Source organism: Urtica dioica, chromosome 10 (genome assembly GCF_054948205.1).
Source record: "Urtica dioica subsp. dioica isolate 48M chromosome 10, U.dioica_male_clone48M_v1_H2, whole genome shotgun sequence".
Classification (NCBI taxonomy): Eukaryota; Viridiplantae; Streptophyta; class Magnoliopsida; order Rosales; family Urticaceae; genus Urtica; species Urtica dioica.
Window position 1 is genome coordinate 16,450,031 of NC_142765.1, and position 14,178 is coordinate 16,464,208.

The 14,178-nt window shown below is 35.1% G+C and overlaps 1 pseudogene; it reads left to right on the forward strand.

Moving 5' to 3' along the window:
* The first annotated feature begins 4,303 nt into the window (after positions 1-4,303).
* LOC149383574 (protein LURP-one-related 15 pseudogene) lies at positions 4,304-11,954 on the forward strand (annotated as a pseudogene).
* Positions 11,955-14,178: the final 2,224 nt, after the last annotated feature.

Genomic DNA, 14,178 nt, shown 5'->3' on the forward strand with positions numbered 1-14,178 from the left:
TAAATATTAAAAATTATAATGTATAGTTAGTATAAATTTTAAAATTTGATACAACTATATATATTTGATATAAATATAATTACAAATTATAGAGAGATATAAATATGTATATACATATTTATACAATTATATTTATATATGTATTTGATATAAATAATTAAATATAATTACGTTGAGATTGAATTTAATAAATGTATTTGACATTATACTTGTGCAAAATAAATTAAATATTAAATATTATAAAATATAGTTAAAAATTGAATATATATAAATAACATATTATGCAACATTATTTCCGTTCGGTTTTCCGTCGGCACGTCGGTTTTCTATGGAAAACGGTATTTGAAAACGGCATTTCACTTGCCATTTTCCACAATTTTTCCGTTGGGTTTTCCATCGACATGACGATTTTCCGTAAATCAGGATGGTTGAAACGGCAACGAAAACGGCATTTGATTCCTTGTTTCAGACTAATGAGGTCTGAATATTGACTGGAATTGACAAAAGAGCTACATTTGAAACAATTGATCTCCAAATACTTGAGATTGAGTCAATATCTTCATATTGGGTCTGCTTTTTATGTTATGCGTGCGTGCGACATTAAAGATATCACTGCAAAAAAAAAAAAAAAAAAAAAAAGAAAAAAAAAGAGAGAAGATAACATGCAATAACAACGTGACCAACATCATTCTAGGAAACCAACAAAAGAAAAAATCCAATGTTTTTTAATTCACTTTATATACCAAATATTTTCAAAATTAATTCCATTGAAACTAAACAAAACAAAATTCCAGCAAATTTAATAATACCTTCAATTTTGTTAATTAATTTATAAACACGATAACAATAAAACAATTACTTACAAAAACTCATTTTTAAAGTAAAATACATGATTTCAAAATATTTACTCGTACCTTCAACATAATTAATCCACTTCTTTAACATAAAAAAAAACCAACTAAAAATTAAGGTTTGAATCCCTGATCTAAATAAGCAATAAAATGTAAACAAAATGTCTAGACCTTCTATCGCTACGGATTCCAGTTTGTTGTTTCACTTTTTATTTTCGGGATTAGCCTTTTTTTGACCTAATTATCTGCTACGAGAATGCAATTGGGTCTTTTAGCTATATAGTCATTTAACTTATAGTGTTTTGTATAATAGCCAACCTTTTGTAAATTTTCTGTAAATAGTCACGTCAAGTTATTTACGGCACTAAAAAAAACAAAAAAACCCAAAATAGGTGGGAATGTTTTTGGGTATTTTTGTCTTTTTGAGTGCCATAAATAAGTTGAGCTGGCTATTTACAAAAAAATTACAAAAAGTTGGCTATTTAGCAATTCTTAAACTTCCGGTGGCTTATTTGACTAATTTTTTGAAACATTTAATGTTGATTTTAAAATATTTAATCCATTTTTCTGTAATAAAAAAAAGAAGCTCGAAAAATTAATCATGCCTTTATAATTATCTATCAAGTCTTAAAAACACACTGAAAATCGTTCAAAAAATAGAATCAATCATTCAAAAATGTTAATCATGTATTTAAAAACTCAGACCAAAAAAGAAGAAGAAAAATAAAAAGAACGACGATGTCACAGAGATCGACGACCATGAAAATGGAGATCGACGACGATAGTGATGACAATCGACGGTGATATTGGCGAAGGAGATCAATGCAGGTTGCGATGGCAATCGACGACTATTGTCAGTTACGGATCTAAGAATTTACTTTAGAGGGGGCACAATTTTTTTTAATAAGCAATTATTTTACAATTTCGATATTTTGATGGTATTTTCGGAAAAAAAATTATATTATAAACAATATAAATAAACATTTTTTTTTTGGTGTAGTAAAAAATATTGTGTTGATGTTCGTTCTAAATTAATTATCAAAAAGCATCTTAAAATTTACAGCCTAATGGACTATAAAGAAAAGTAGACGAGAGTATTGGCCGATACAGTTTTTGTTATTTAGTTTTTTTATTTATTTAATTATCTCCGGTAGCTGTTACGTCGTGAATTCGTGCAAGTTCGATAATTTTTCTGGAAAAGTTTCATATTTAAATTTGCTTAGAAATAAAATGCTTTCGAAATTCAAAACATGAACTAATTAGTTTTTCAGTTACATAAGATTATAAAATTTTAGACGTAAACCAAGGCCTTATAATTTTTCTTTAGATTCTCATTTGTTAAGCAAATATTTGAAGAAAATCTACTCAATTAATTCTAAATTTTACTTATGAAAATAAAACAATTTTAGAATTGAATATGTACACAGGCACGTACCTTTTTTGAAGTCTAGTTTAATATTAGGGTTCTAATAATATGGTTTAACTAGCAATGGCATGTTAAAGTGGTATTAGCTTCCATAAAATATAGTTGATGTATAACATGAAATAATAAGAAAATGCTTCATAAATTATATGAAAGTTCTATACGAAAAACAAAGGATTATAAATTTAAAGAATGGTTATACAACTTCAAATCAGTTTGTTTGATGAAAAAAAAAAAAACTGAGGTTCAAATAGGATTATAAAAAGAAACAAATATGACCGGGCAGGATTCGAACCAGGGTCGCATGATACGCTTGGATTACACTCTTCCATTAACAAAAGTATATTTATATGTAATAAATAAATAATTAATTTAAGGGAAAATAACACATTTATACCCTGTGTTTTAGTGAAATGTCGAGTTTAACCCTCGGTTTTCAAAAATGTCGAGTTCATACCCTCTGTTTAACTAAAATGACGAAATTATACCATCTATTTAACTAAAATGACGAAATTATACCCTGAAATGAATAACAGCGTCACAAATATCTCTTTCATTGGTATTAACTCTTATATAAGAAAAATCGAATAAAATCTAAATCAGTACCCTAACTTCCAAATTCTCAATTTTGAAATAAAAATAGCCTTAAATTGAAATTAAATAATAAAACTCATACCTTCTAAGAGATGACTTCATTCCGTGTTCGAATTGTAACTCTTAATCCTTGATTCTCTGTTCGAATATGCGATTTTGATGACTATCAACTATCGATGTTTACCCATTTGCCTCTTTCTGCGTTCTTCACGATTAAGAGACTGTTGTTTATTTTTTTAGTTTTTAAATAAATTACATATATGGCGCGAATGACTAAAGATAATTGGTGTTTATATATAAATATTATAGTCAACGTCAATAAAAAATCAATAAAAAGAATATTCGTGACACTGTTGTCTATTTTAGGGTATAGTTTCGTCATTTTAGTTAAACAGAAGGTATAATTTCATCATTTTAGTAAAACAAAGGGTATGAACTCGACATTTTTGAAAACCGAGGGTTAAACTCGACATTTCACTAAAACACATGGTATAAATGTGTTATTTTCCCTTAATTTAAAATAGATAAATATATATGTTTTTTTATGTAATTCCGAATTTTTCATGGGAGCACGTGCCCCTCTGACCCTAACCCTAGTGTGTCCGTGCCTGACTATGGCGACGGTGACATTGAGTTCGACTACCATGGAGATCGACGGTGACCGCAAGCTTGACTACGACGGAGGTCAACGGCGATGACAACAGAGTTATATGACTGCAGCGATGGAATTTGGGTTAAGGTTTTGAACTTCGTATTTTAGAAGTGAAGTGTTTGGCGTTCGTGAAATAGTGAAATTTTAGGATATTAGGGTTAATTGAAGGATATTTTTGTGATTTTTAAAAATATTGGCCGGTTTTTTTCAATTTTATAAAGTTGAACTATTTTGCTGGTTAAACTTTAAATAGATTAGATATCCACATCACCCCTTCGATTATGGGTCTTTAGGAATTTTTTTAGGTTTTCATGTTATCTTCCAAAAAGGTATCTGCCTATTTAAACATTAAGTATTATCATATGCAAAATTACATTTCAATTATGGTTTAGGATTTTATTTTTAGGTTTTTATATTATCTTTTTCAAAAAGTATCTGCTAATACGATTACTTGGACACGTATTATCGTATGCAAAATTACTAGACTTATTTACAATAAATAAATAAATAGTTAAATAAAGTAACATTCCTAGTTTGACCAAAAAATTGTCTTTGATAATACCATAGCTAAACAATAAAGAAATATATATGTAGAATTTGTTTTACTATTACAGTCAACAGAATATTCCTACCAATAATCAGTTTTCAGTACATAACAAATACTCGCTTCCGTACGTATATATAGATAGTACATACAAACCCCACGTCGACCCAAAACCAAAACTCAGATCATTCAAACCCCCACGTTTGAGAAACAAATCATAAACTCTCTCACATCTGAAAATGGCGTACACTGCGACACCGAGCTGTCCTCCTCCGCCGCAGGCAGGCCCGCCAGTGGTGGGCCAACAATTCTTGGCGCCGTATCCCGTTGATTTGGTCGTCACGATGGCCGACGGAACTTTCGCCGTCTCCGACGTTAACGGCAACGTCATGTTCAAAGTCAAAGGCTCCGTTTCCAGTTTCCACGACACTTATCTCTTGCTCGATAACGCCTCTAACCCTATCGTCTCTCTCCGTCAAAAGGTATGTAAATATATATATATATAGCTAGTTACTCTTAATCCTCATGAAATTAGGAATCTTGGCATGAAATTGAATAAAAAACAAATTAAAAAAGGCTTGCGCATGAGAGAAAGAGAGAAAGAGAGAGAGAGAGAGAGAGAGAGAGAGAGAGAGAGAGAGAGAGAGAGAGAGAGAGGTTAAATATTGGCCAAATCACTAGAGGTGTAGGACAGCCTTTCAAATATATTGGAATCTATATCCCGTATATCGTTCTAATAATTCATTTTATTTTAGCCATGTATTACGTTTTCAACATATGTTAGTGCAAAGCTTTTTGTAGAGGTTATTAAATTCAGAATTTTATCTGCTATGTAATTTACTAATTTATTAGAAAATTGAAAAAAGGCAGTGGCAGTGAGAAAAGACAAAGTGGTTTTTTTATTTTATTTTATTTTATTTAAGCCAAACAAAATTATTTCGAGAACTAGGGTCTTCACTTCTTTAAATTCGAGAGGCTTCTTCTTCTTCAAGTTTTAATCATGAATTATTAATTCGCTATTACTTTTGTCCTTCCTATAATTATGTTCAACTGTTTTTATATTCTATTTTAAATTAAAAGCTGATAACATGATGTCTCGTGTGAGCATTATATTCTTTTTTTAGCTGATAATAATGGACATTTTGGATTTTTAGGTTTGTTAGTTTATTGTGTTTGTGTGTATGAGATATGTCACACATGATATTGCTTACCTCGTGACTACTATTATACTCAATTTATCTTACAAGTATGTCTAATTTGGAATCTACGCATGAAATTGAATAAAAAACAAACAAAAAAAGGCTTGCACAGGAGAAAGAGAAAGAGGGAGATTATGAGATGTTAAATATTGGTCAAATGACCAGGCAGGCGTACGACAGCCTTTCATAATAATAGTAATAAAATCGTTAAAAAAAAATTAAAGTTTTGCAATATATATTCGTATATCGTTCTAAACTCATTTTAGTTTAGTCATTTATTGCATTTTCAATATATTGAGTACAAAACTTTTCGTAAAGGATGTTAAATTTAGAATTTTACCAATTTATTAGACACATCAAGTAAAGAACGCTTCCTAAAAAAAGGCATTGGCAATGAGAAAATATTAGTACACTCCTGAAGTGGACATTTTTTTTTTCGGTTAAGCCAACAAAAAATATTTCGAGAACTAGAGTCTTCACTGTTCTAATTTCGGGAGAATAGAACAATACTTCTTATGCAATTTTTGGGCAGTTATCACACATATTTTGGGTACTACAGTCTCAACTGCTCGGATTTCATTCTAAAGTAAAAAAAAAAAAAAAAATCAACTTAAAATTTAGCGCAAGCAACTTACATTTTATTTTAGTTCATAACTCCTTTTTGGTATTGGATACTTCTTCTTCTTCTTCTTCTTCTTCTTCTTCTTCTTCTTCTTCTTCTTCTTCTTCTTCTTCTTCTTCTTCTTCTTCTTCTTCTTCTTCTTAAGTTTTAGTTATGAACTATTCTATTACTTTTGTTATTTGTTTAATTATATCTAGCTAAGTTTTTATCATGGGGATACGATATATAGCCCGGATCGATGTTTCGTACGAAGGTCCTTGTTAACTTAATTGTACTTGTCTGTTTTCAAGTTGTGTTTGCTTGATTTTTATCTATGTTTAATGTTTACTATTGCATGATCACCATACTAATGTTATTTATGATTGTTTAGATGCTGAGAGATAATAAATAATCGTCTTTTATTAGAATTAACATGGATGATCTAGGTTTGTAGAAGATGAGAAATGAAAACGAAGATATTTAATTGTCAGAGAGAAAACCTTCTCTGAACTGTTTCTGTATATCTCATTAGATTGAAATGAATCTTCACACAATACATATATAGATACATTGGCCTAGTGGCTGTATAACTAACTTCTGTAACTGAAATTCGTTACACTAGCCACTAGGCTTCACGTGGATCACTGACGTGGCGATCCTATCATTGGCTTGCTGAGATGACTTGACGTTTACTCTAACACTCCCCCTCAAGTGAAACGGGGATTCTTCCACGTGTAGCTTGTCCTTCATCTTCAGAAACCTTGTCACTGACAATCCTTTTGTGAGTACATCTGCAGTCTGCTCCAATGTAGGTACGTACCTAATCTCCAGTTGTTTCTGCATTATCATATCTCTGATGAAGTGAAGATCTATCTCCACATGCTTGGTTCTAGCATGAAAAACCGGATTTGCAGCCATTGCTGCAGCTCCTAGATTATCACACCAAACAACTGGTGACTGAGGCAAGATGACTTGTAACTCCCTCAGCAAAGACTTGATCCATAGCAGTTCTGCAGCTACATGCACCAGTGCCCTGTATTCTGCCTCAGTACTTTACCGTGCTACAACTCTTTGCTTCCTTGAGCTCCAAGATACAAGGCAACCCGCTAAGAATACACAGTATGCACTTGTAGAACGTCTATCATCTGGATTGCTGGCCCAATCAGCATCAACAAAGCTGACCAGACTGACTTGTTTTGTTGGCTTGAGTGTGATGCCATGTGTTATTGTCCCCTTGAGATATCTAAGCACTCTTTTACAGGCTTGCCAATGAACTTCTATTGGACACTGCAGAAACTGGCTCAACTTGTTCACAATGTACGCTATATCAGGCCTTGTGATAGTTACATACTGCAGTGCACCAATCACACTTCTGTACTGAAAAGGATTCTCCATTGGCTCCCCCTCCATTTTAGACAGAGTGGAGTTTGGTGCAGCTAGGCTTGAGCAGGGTTTTACATCAGTCATATTAAGTCGCTTGAGGATGTCTCCAACATATTTTGCTTGAGACAAGTAAAACCCTGCCGAGTCTCTAAAGGCTTCAACTCCCAGAAAGTAATGTAGTGAACCTAGCTTTTTCAGGGCAAACTCAGCATTCAGTCCACATGTAAGCTTTTCCATTTCACTCTCATCATTTCCAGTGAGTAGGATATCATCTACATAGACTAAGAGAAGTAGATACACCTGATCTCTCATGTAGATGAATAGAGATGTGTCTGACTTAGCGTTGACAAATCCACGTTTATGAAGAGCATCACTAAGCCTGGCAAACCATGCCCTCGGTGCCTGCTTAAGCCCATACAAGGCTTTCTTAAGTTTGCAGATGTGATTAGGTTTGCTAGGATCAACAAACCCTGTTGGTTGACGCATGTACACATCTTCAGTCAACACCCCATTGAGAAAGGCATTATTGACATCTAGTTGCTCGATGTCCCATCCTCTGTAGGCTGCTAAGGTAAGGACAATACGCACAGTGCAGGGCTTGATGATAGGACTGAAAGTTTCTGAGAAGTCAACACCTGGTGTTTGAGAGAAGCCTTGAGCTACAAGTCTGGCCTTGTGGCGATGTAGAGACCCATCTGGATTGTATTTGAGCTTGAAGACCCATTTGTTGCCTACTACATGTTGAGAGGCACTTGGAGGAACAAGAAACCAGGTGTCATTATCTTTGAGAGCTTGCAGTTCTGAGTTCATGGCCTTTACCCAGTTTGCATCAGTGAGAGCTTGACCAAAAGACAATGGTTCAACAGGGGCTAGGTCTAAGGCAAGAGGGTGTTTTGAGACTGTGAGAATTTTTGGCTTGTGGACACCTACCTTGGCTCTAATTAACATGGGGTGGTCATTTGTGGGCCTTGAGAATGGGGCTAAGACAGAGGTAGTGGGAACATCTGGTATGACAGGGTCATTTGTAGGGTTGATGTGAGGTTGTGGTGGTATTGGACAAGGCAATTGAACATCAATTGAGTGTTGTATTGGGATAATTTCTCTGGCAGTGTTTGAATGGTCCTGGGAGATTGGAGAGGCATTTTGTGGGTTGGGGATTTGAGGTGTGAGACCTGAGTTGGTACTTGGCACAGCTGTGTCACATGCAACAAGAGAATCACAAGACAATGGACCAGACACATTTGACCCACACTGCTGCGGATAGACCAGAGGATTGAACTGAAAAGTAGGTAAGACAATTTGTTCTTGAGATGTGTCTGAGGAAACTTGATTTGAGAAGAGAGACTGATATGGGAATTGCTGCTCATTAAACACTGCATTCCTAGTCACATACACTCTACCAGATGAATGAAGACACTTATACCCTTTGTGTTGAGGACTATAGCCTAGAAACAGACACCTAGACGACCTGAATTGAAGTTTGTGTTTGTTATAGGGTCTTAGATGTGGAAAAACAGAACAACCAAACACTTTGAGAAAAGAATAGTTAGGTTTTTTGTGAAAAAGAATTTGAACAGGACTAACACCATCTAAGACACTCGAGGGTAAAGAGTTAATCACAAAACAGGCTGTACTGAAGGCATCAAACCAGAAAGACACAGGCATGGTAGCTTGAGCTAACATTGAGAGACCAAGTTCTATAATGTGCCTATGTTTGCGTTCAATCCTGCCATTTTGTCCATGAACATGAGGACAAGAATGACGAAATTGTATGCCTTGGTCTTGAAGAAAAGTGGTGAAACTCCGATACTCACCACCCCAATCACTTTGCAAAGTACAAATATTTGCATCAAGACTTTTTTCAACAAATTTTTTGAAATTTTTGAAGACACCAAAAGCTTCAGATTTTTGTGTAAGAGGATATATCCAGGTGAATCTTGAGTGATCATCTATGAAACTTATGTAGTACCTGTAGCCTTGAGTTGAAGTTTGTGGTGCTGGACCCCACAGATCTGTGGTGGTTTAGACGCTCTAGACTGAGATAGCTTGAAACGTAAGGAATGACTTTTGCCAAGTTGACAAGCATCACAAAAAGAGTGTGTATCTTTCATTGAAATTTGAACATTACATTCTTTCAAAACATGTGATACAACTTTATTGGAGGCATGGCACAACCGTCTATGCCACAATTGAAATTGTTCAGACAAACTGGTAAGAAAAGATTGAGACTCAGGATTGCTAGAATCAACAATTGAAGGACTCAGACTGACAGACAGAGAAGTTTTTTGAGACTTAGAGTTGTACAGACTATGATCAATATCAGCAGCTTCAGATCTTGTCAAGAGATAGAGTCCATTTTCAAGCTTCCCTTGAAGAAGAGCCACACCTGTTTTCAGATCCTTTACCAAGCAAAAATCAGGATAGAATTCTATAGAGACATCATTTTAAGCAGTCAGTTTTGATACACTAATCAGGTTTTTCTTTATTTCAGGTACTCTAAGGATATTGTTCATGCTTACTTGTTTGTTTCTAGGTTTGCCTAAACTCTTTGAACCAATGTGTGTTATGTTCAAGCACTTACCATTTCCAACCATCAGCTTCTCTTTCCCTTTGTATGTAGCATTTATGTCGAGGTTGTCCAACTCAGCTGTGACATGATTCGTGGCTCCTGAATCCATGTACCACGCTGGATCCATGACTGTCTCTGAGCCAGCAAAGAAAGAACTTTTGCCTTGAGCCTGTTGCTGAGGTGTTGGAGCTGACGCTGATGTTGGACTCTGATACGCCTCATCCATTCTGTGGCAGCAAGCAGTAGCAATGTGACCTTGCTTACCACATATCTGACACGTCGGCTTGGAATTTCCTCGAGCACCATAGCCGCGTCCTCGTCCTGACCTGCCTCGTCCAGATCGTCCTCTTCCTCGAGCCTCTGAGTAGTTCACATTTGCTCCTTGGACATTGATCTCAGCAACTGCATTTTGTTGCTCAATTCTGGTTTCTTGAGACAAGGCCATTGCAAGAACCTCTTGAACCGTGAGTTCTGCGATTCGATCTTCATTGTTTTGAAAGCGATTGCTAATCATAGACACAATTACATCATATTCAGTTGGCAAACCCATCAGAATTGACATGATCAAGTCATCTTCTGGAATTTCACATCCAGCTAGGTATAGAGAATCAGCAATGTTCTCCATCTTCGCAAAATAGTCTCAGATCGTCAGATTTCCTTTCTTCGTGGATTGGAGTTGCAGCTTCAGCGGCATAACGCGCGCTTTAGAGTGAACTGCAAATCGACTTTCCAGAGCGCTCCAGATTCCTCGAGATGTGCGAACACGAGTGACTGATCGAAGAACGGTTGTGGACAGAGATGACAACAACCATATGAGAAGAAGTTGATCTTCTCTCATCCAGCGATCGAACTCAGAATTGCGTTGCATCTCCTTAGTTCCATCAGCTCTAACCACTTCACTGAATTCTGGAGGACAGATCTTTGTTCCATTGATGAAACCTTGAAGGTTGTGGCCATTAATGGCTGGAAGAACTTGAGATCTCCAAACAGAGTAGTTGTCCCTGTCTAGCTTCACATAAATCGCTGTGTTGAGCGTCGGCGTGAACTGCGAGTTGTGGCTTGACCTTTGAGCGAAGTCATTGACCTGAGATGGCGAGGAAGATGAATCTTCATACGCCATTTTTGTGGCTCTGATACCAAGATGAGAAATGAAAACGAAGAGATTTGATTGTCAGAGAGAAAACCTTCTCTGAACTGTTTCTGTATTTCTCATTAGATTGAAATGAATCTTCACACAATACATATATAGATACATTGGCCTAGTGGCTGTATAACTAACTTCTGTAACTGAAAGTCGTTACACTAGCCACTAGGCTTCACGTGGATCACTGACGTGGCGATCCTATCATTGGCTTGCTGAGATGACTTGACGTTTACTCTAACAGTAGAAAATATAGTCTTTTTAGAATAATTTATAATTTATAAACCTAGAAAATATATATAAATTTCTACATAGTCTTTTTAGAATAATTTATAATTTATAAACCTAGAAAATATATATAAATGGATAGCGCATATTTTATGGAAAAGTTTTCTCTTTATTTTTTTTTATAAAACATTCATGGGTAGAGAGTACGTACTAGTGAGAAAATATAGTTCATATCATTTTTTAATCATCAAACTTTAACATGGACTATTACAATAATATATGATTATTAATATGATCTCTTACATATTATTAATTACCATATGTACAGCTACTGTCAGCACATGGGAGATGGCAAGCGTATAGAGGAGAAAGATTGGATGATAGCTCCAAGTTGTTCTCAGTGAAGAAATCCTCTCTTCTTCAAATCAAGACCCAGCTAGACGTGTTCTTGGCTGATAACACTAGAGAAGAAGGGCCTGATTTCAAGATCAAAGGAAATTGGTCTGAGAGATCTTGCACTATCTATGTTGGAGATGGTTCTACTATTATTGCCCAGGTAAAACTATTATTATGAAAAATTGGTTTGAAATAATCTAAAATAATTTCTTAACCGGTTAGATCGTTAACAATAGAATATTTTTTTAACCGTCTTTTTTTGCAGATGCACAAGAAAGACAGTGCAAATGACACATTTTCAGTGACCGTGTACCCAAGTGTTGATTACGCCTTTGTGGTCGCACTTGTGGTGATTCTTTACGGCCAAGACTGATCATATATTGCTTTGAAGAAAATACGTCTACTGGATATGAATTGTGTGTGTGTTTATTTTTTTTTTTATTATTTTTTTTTTGAGTAGAGCTAATTAGCTTGGCTTGTGTGTGTTTATTGGCCTTTAAAAACATTGTGTGTCGTGTGTTTCCTCTTGTATAGAAATGTTTAATTTGCTTATACTTACTGTCAGCTAGCTTATGTGAAAATATATTGATCGTAATTACTAATGCAAACTATAGACTAACTTCAGGGATTCACGTTATAAATTCTCTATGATCATATTAAAAGTAAATGGAAAATTAAGCTGTAGAAAAAAGCTCTCGTTCCCGTCTCAAAATAAATTCCGACTCTAGCGAAGCGTTTCATTCAAGCCTTTTTATTTTGTTTGATTTATCTGTTCTGCTAGTTTCTTTGTTATTGTGTTTGAATGTTGGTTTGTTATTTCACCACATTTTTATTGTAGGTATATTGTTCTAAAGGTGAAATAGTAATTTTTCAAGTTTTTTTTTTTGTCAGAATTTTAGTTGTCAAGGTTCTCAAAATTTTGGATCCATCCATTAACCTTCGTGAGATTTTTGTACAAGCCATAAAATTTACATATTAATAAGGATCCATTAGAAAAGAGAAATTTCATTAATTGAGCTTAATAAGCCATTAAATATCAAGATTAGACCCTAATGTTTAAAAATATCTAAATATGGACTTTTGACCCAAAATCGGACAAAAATACCCCTCTGAACCCTATACATCTCTCACTCTTCATTTTTATCATTTCAATCACACTCAAATCCTCTCTACTTAAGCGGGTTTCAAAAGAAACATGGGTAAGATTACTAACTTAATCATTTTTACGAAGTTTATGATTGTATATGATAGAATGTAGGAAAAATCGATCAGATCTGAAAACATAGTCCAAAATCTGAGTTTTAACTTGTTTGTACGATGGTATACGATGTGGTAAGATGAGATTTAACTTTTTGTACGATGAAATTTAGAAAAAAAATTGCGCTCTGTACGATGCATCTCTATATGATGCTGTACGATGCATCTCTGTACGATGCTGTACGATTCTGTACGATGCTGTACGATCCTGTACGATATAGAAGCTAATTTTGCATAGTTTGACTGTTTTTTTTTGCAGTTTTTGTCATGATTAACGACACTTGGGAGAAGGAAGGACACCAATGGGTTTACACCAATGCATAAATACGTGCATTTGTAGTTCCGAAAGAGGTAACGTACACGGAGTTAGTAGATTTGTTATACGAGAAGTTCGAGTTAGACAGATTCGCCTTCGACTTAAAACTCGAAGTCCCATACACAGTCGGTACAATTCCGCTGGGTCCTGCCATATTGAAGGACAATGGTGATGTTTCACATTTTATGAAGCACAAATATCGTAATAGATTTCCACTTTGTGTAGGTTTGGTACCGAAACAGATCATTGCACCTATTGCGTATCAAGGAGTATGTAAAGGGAAAGATGTGGAAGTTGGAATGGTGTCTCGCAATGAACCGAAGAAGAGACGGAATACTCTTGTTATCGAGGATCGACAAAATGATCCTATAATTGAAAACAAAGACCGTGGTTGTGACGATGACTTGTTTAACGAGTACAAGGGTGTTGAAAACGGTGACGAAGTATACATGCGTGATAGAGATTGTAATAACAACAGCGACGAATATGATGGACACAGTGGTGATGAATACGAAGATGGCGAAGGTGATGAAAACGAAGGTGGCGAATGTGATGAAAACGAAGGTGGCGATGGTGATGAAGAGAATAGTGACGGATATGATGGAGATAACAATGGTAGAGGTGAAGAATTTGAAGAATTCGCCAATCCCGAAGAATATGAAGAATTTGTGGAAACGTTTACAGTACCAACGGGTCATTGTGAACCATCAGGTCAATGTCAGCGTGAGCCTCCAATGATCGGATCACCTATCGTTCATTATTAATGGAAAGCACCCGAGTTCACCGTCGATGATGTTGTGAAGGAAAAACCGAGTCATTATCCAAGTCATTCTTCTACAGGTAATTTAAGTGGATTCAAATGAGATTCAAGTATATATGAAACTACCTATTGTTTAACTAACCTTTGAAACTAACAGGTAGCTCAGAAGAGATATATATTGGGCAGCAATTTGAAAACAAGCATGAACTAAAGAAACATATCCACTTGTACGCGTTGAAACATAATTTCAAATTTAGAGTGAAA